A 5,834-nucleotide genomic window follows, 5' to 3' on the forward strand; every position below is an offset into this window, starting at 1 on the left:
GCAGGGTTGATCAGTGATATTGTTACAGAACTGGAAAGGGTGATATAGAAGAGGGTTCAAAGACAGAAACTATTTGGTTAGTATTGAGGAAAAAAGAGAAGATATTACGATCCTGGGTGTATACTGTCGGCCAAAAAATAGTGGGAAGGAGATAGAGGAACAAATCTGCAGGCAAGTTGCAGAAAGGTGCAAGAAATATAGAGTCGTGATAATGGGGGTCTTCAATTATCCCAGTTTCGTCTGCGAAAGTAACAGTGTGAAAGGAAAAGAGGGGGATGAATTTCTAAAATGTGTACAAGAGAACTTTTTGACCAGTATGTTTCCAATCCAATGATGAAGGAAGCAGTGATGGATCTAGTACTGGGGAAGGAATTGGCGCAAATGGACCATGTTTCAGTGGGGGAGGATTTGGGAAACAGTGATCATAATATCAAGGGGTACTTATGGAAAATGACAACGAACATCAAATGTGAAAATACTCAACTGGAGGAGGGCTCATTTCAGCGAGTTGAAAGGGGACGAGACACTTTCCCACGAGGGGGAATGGGGAAGCATGGAAAGCTAGAAATAGATGATTAAGGATATAGCGACTAAAAAGAAACATAAAAAGGAGGCTGATGATTAATGTTAGGCTCATAATACAGTGGAGAATCAAGCTGAATACAGGAAGTACAGAGAAGAACTGAAAAAGGAAATAAGACGGGCAAAGAATATGTATGAGAATAGATTACCGGGTAACATAAAATGGAACCCAAAAGTCTATTCTAAACATGTAAATAGTAAAAGGATAGTCAAAGGAAGGGTGGGGCCGATTAGGGAAAACGAGATCTTCTTGTGGAGTCCGAAGGCATGGCTGAAGTACTAAATGAGGAATTTGCATCTGTCCTCACCAAAGAAGAGGATGCTGCCAATGTCACAGTACAGGCGGAGGTAGTAGAGCAATTTGAAAGGATAAAAATAGATAATGAGGAGGTACTTCAAAGGTTGGCAGCGCTCAAAGTAGAAAAGTTACCCGGTCCAGAGGGGATGCATTCTAATTTGTTGAGGGAAGTAAGGGTGGAAATTGCGGAGGCTCCGGCCACAATCTTCCAATCTTCCTCAGATATGGAGGCGGTGCCGGAGGACTGGGGGATTACAAATGTTACACCCCTGTTCAAAAAATGGAAGAGGGATAAACCTGGCAACTACAGACCAGTCAGTATAACTTCGGTAGTGGGGAAAGATTCAGAGAGAATAATTGGAGACAAAATTAATTTTCATTTGGAAAAAGCATGGGCGAATAAATCACAGCCAGCATGGATTAGTTAAAGGAAAATCGTGTTTTACTAAATTGATGAAGTTCTTTGCTGAAGTAATGGACAGGGTTGAGGAAGTTAGTACAGTTAATGTTGTGTATATGAACGTTCATAAGGCATTTGATAAAGTGCCACGTCATAGACCTTTTGCAAAATTAAATCCATTGGATTAAACGGGCAGTGGCAGCTTGAATAAGAAATTGGCTAAGGGACAGAAAGCAAAGAGTAGTGGTGAAATATTGTTTTTCAGACTGCAGCGAAATATATAGTGGTGTTCCCCAGGGGTCGGTAATATGACCACTGCAGTTTTTGATATATATTGATGACCTGCACTTGGGTATAGAGAGTATAATTTCAAAGTTTGCAGATGACACAAAACTCGGAAATGTAATAAACAGTGAGGAGGATAGTAACAGACTTCAGGAGGACATAGATAAACGGGTCAAATGGGCAGACACATGGCAGATGAAATCTAACGCGGAGAAATGTGAGGGGGTGTAATTTGGTAGGAAGAATGAGAATAGGTTTTATATATATATATATATATATATATATATTCGTTCATGGGATGTGGGCATCGCTGACAAGGCCAGCATTATTGCCCATCCCTAATTGCTCTTGAGAAGGTGTTTGTGAGCCGCCTTCTTGAACCGCTGCAGTCCGTGTGGTGAAGGTTCTCCCTCAGTGCTGTTAGGAAGGGAGTTCAAGGATTTTGACCCAGCGACGATAAAGGAACTGCGATATATTTCCAAGTCCGGATGGTGTATGACTTGATACAAATGGTTCACTTTTAAAGGTGGTGCAGGAACAGAGAGACCTGGGGTGCACGTACACAAATCTTTGAAGGTGACAGGGCAAGTTGAGAAGGATGCGCAGTCAAAGGGTCTCCACACCTGCCATATTCCTATTCATGCTCCCTAATGTAAAGCAGTCACACAAGTAGGGCCACAGCCCTAGATTCTTCGAAACATTCTCAACTCATATTACTAGAGACATTAACGTCTTCCAGTTGCGTTAGTATGTTTAGTACTTCAATGAATCGTGTGTCGAAGTGCACACTCCTGGCGAGACACCTGAGAGCTGCGTTTTGATAACCCGACGTCGACCCGGAAGCAGGTTCCGATCTCTGAAGGGAAATGATGAACCAATTGGATCTTTGTGACAATCCGGCAATTTTTTTTTGCATATTCTTTTCCAAGATTATTATCTTTAGCTTTCCAACTCGCAATGATATTATTGGACCTCACTGCCTCTGATTTCTAGTTCCCGATATTAATAAAGTACACAGCACGGATTTACTTACAATACAGTAGTAGGACGTGCCTGAATATCCTCAATTTAAAACATGAATTAACTTATTTCAAAGATAGTCTGACTTCGTAATATGAGGTCGTGATATCACTGTAATAGTATATTGTTAACGTGGGCATTTTTAACTTTCAGTTAACACCCTGCTGCATTTCCTATCCCCTATGCAAAGGTATTCGATATTTAGGCAGGACAGGCAAAAAGGAAAAGGAGGTGGGGTGGCGTTGATAGTAAAGGATGAAAACAGAACAATAGTGAGAAAGGACATTGGCTCAGAAAATCAAGATGTAGAATCAGTTTGGGTGAAGTTAAGAAGCAACAAGAGGCAGAAAACACTGGTCGGGTTGTCTATAGGCCTTCAAACAATAGTGGTAATATGAAGGATGGGAACAAACAGGAAATTAGAGATGCGTGTAACAAAGCTACTACAGTAATCATGGATGACATTAAGCTGCATACAGACTGGCCAAACCAAATTAGCAATAATATTGTGGAGGATGAATTCCTGGAGTATGTACGAGATTTTTTTTTTAGACAAGGACACTAAGGAGCCAACAAGGGAACAGGCCATCCTAGATTGGGTATTGTGCAATGAGAAGGGGTTAATTAATAACCTTGTTGTGCAGGATCCTTTAGGCAAGAGTGACATAACTTGATAGGATTCTTCATTAAGACGGAAAGTGAAGTAGTCCAATCCGAAATTAGGGTCCTAAATCTAAACAAAGGAAACAACGAAGGTATGAGGAGTGAGTTGGCTATGATAGTTTGGGAAGCTTCATTAAAAGGCATGACAGTTGATAGACAATGGCTAACATTTAAGGAACAAATGCATGCATTGCAATAATTATACATTCCGTTCTGGCACAAAAACACAAAAGGAAATGCGGCCCAATCATGGATAACAAAAGAAATTAAGGATAGTATTGTAGCCAAAGAGGATATAAAGTTGCCAGAAAAAGTAGCAAGACTGAGGATTGGGAGCAGTTTAGCATTCAGCAAAAAAGGACCAAAAGATTGATTGAGGGGAGAAATAGTGTATGAGAGTAAACTTGCAAGGAACATAAAAGTGGACTGTAAAAGCTTCTACAAGTATGTAAAAAGGAAAAGATTAGTGAAGACAAATGTAGGTCCCTTACAGTCAGAAACGGGAGAATTTATGATTGGGAACAAGGGATTGGGAGAGCAATTAAACAAATACTTTAGTTCTGTCTTGACTGAAGAGGACACAAATAACTTCCCAGAAATGCTAGTGAACCAAGAGACGAGTGAGAAGGAGGAATTAAATGAAATTAGTATTCGTGAAAAAAATAGTGCTGGAGAAATTAATGGTACTTAAAGCCGATAAATCACCAGGTCCTGATAATATACATCCCAGAGTACTAAAAGAGGTAGCCATGGTAAGAGTGGATGCATTAGTTGTCACCTTCCAACACTCTATACAGTATGGAACAGCTCCTGAAGAATGGAGGGTGGCAAATCTAATCCCATTATTTAAAAATGGAGGGAGAGAGAAAATAGGGAACTACAGACCGGTTAGCCTAGCATCAATAGTAGGGAAAATGCGAGAGTCTAATATAAAGGTTGCGATAACAGGACACTTCGATACTATCAACGGAATTAGGCAAAGTCAACATGGATTAATGAAAAGAAAATCATGTTTGACAAAGCTACTGGAGTTTTTTGAGAATGTAACTGGTAGAATAGATAAGGGAGAACCAGTGGACGTGGGTTATTTGGATTTTCAGAAGGCCTTTGACAAAGTCCCATGTGGAAAATTCAAAGCACATGGGATTGGTGGTAATATACTGGCATGGATTGAAAATTGGTCAACATTCAGGGAACAGAGAGTAGGAAAAAATGGGTCTTTTTCTTGCTGACAGGCAGTGACTAGTGGGGCACAGCAGGGATCAGTGCTTGGGCCTCAGCTATTCACAATATATATATGAGAATACCTACGAGGTGCCCCTCTAATGAAATGCATATGTAGTAAGCTTTCAGTCGCTCAATAAGATGCCACCATAACAAAATGGCAGTATGGTAAACCAAGGGTTAATATAAGTGGCCCATTTTGCTAGCTAGAATTAGAACAATGAGCTTTTCAATTAGCTTTTATTTGATCATTCGTTTATGTTATTAATTTTCTGTATGAAAATGTATGCTTTATGATCAATCAAGCAAAGAGATATGATAACGCTGAATTCTGGGGTAAGGAGGTGTAGGGAGTGTTGTTTTGCAGCTACCTAATGAATGGATCCTTATTTCAGACAAGGTCGAAAAACATCCCAGGCCAGAGATAAGCAAGACTCCCTTTCCTTTGACCGACGCACGAACAGGTATCACCTGTGAGTGGTCGGTCATTACGTCAGTTAGTATGGCTTGCCCAGACTCAGCTTATGATTGGTTTTAACCCCTTGCTAATCATGTCCCTCCCCACTCTGAAAATGTATAACTGTGTGAACTCTGACGATGTAATTTGCCTGTTCTATGAGATTGACCAGACTCTGTCAAGAGTTGAAATCAATTCTATAGATGGGTCAGCTGCAGCTAATAAAATTGTGTTAAAACTTTCAAGTGTATTCGCTTTCAGTTTTTGCTGAAACAGACGAAGAGTAAAGAATCAGGTCTCGTCACTTGGGGGCTCGGGTCCGGGATCTCAACGGTCGATCGCCGAGAGTTCGCGGCGTAACAGACGAATTGTCTTGGACACGGACGAAGGACAGGGCGCCCCGGGTGAGTAAACACTTCTTTACCACTCCGGCTTTCCTAAATCTGTCACGTCTGACGACGAATCGTCCCATCGCTAACTCTTGCGTGGCGTCCTTACGAGATTCAGCCTAGTACTTAGTCTGGCGAATACACGGATATAGGTTAGTGATTAATATCACTTAGGTTCAGTCAGCGTACTGAGGGAGTGGTAATCAACATATCACTAGGTCAGGCTTTGAGTTCCGGGTCATTGAGTATAAACCGAAACTCTGAAGCGGTCGGTCAGTGATCAACAAACATCACTGAGTCCAGTTCGCGTTCCTGGTCATTGAAAATAAACAGGAAGTGCGAATACGGTGCGTTAGTGATCAAAATATCACTCGGTTCGAGTTCCTGGTGATTGGATATAAACAGGACCTTTGAACACGGTGGGTCAGTGATCAATATCACTGAGGGTTAGGTTTCAAGTCTCTGGTGATTGGGTATAAACCAGTACTTTGAATCCTTGGGGATTGGGTACAAACA

Source organism: Heptranchias perlo, unplaced genomic scaffold (genome assembly GCF_035084215.1).
Source record: "Heptranchias perlo isolate sHepPer1 unplaced genomic scaffold, sHepPer1.hap1 HAP1_SCAFFOLD_54, whole genome shotgun sequence".
Classification (NCBI taxonomy): Eukaryota; Metazoa; Chordata; class Chondrichthyes; order Hexanchiformes; family Hexanchidae; genus Heptranchias; species Heptranchias perlo.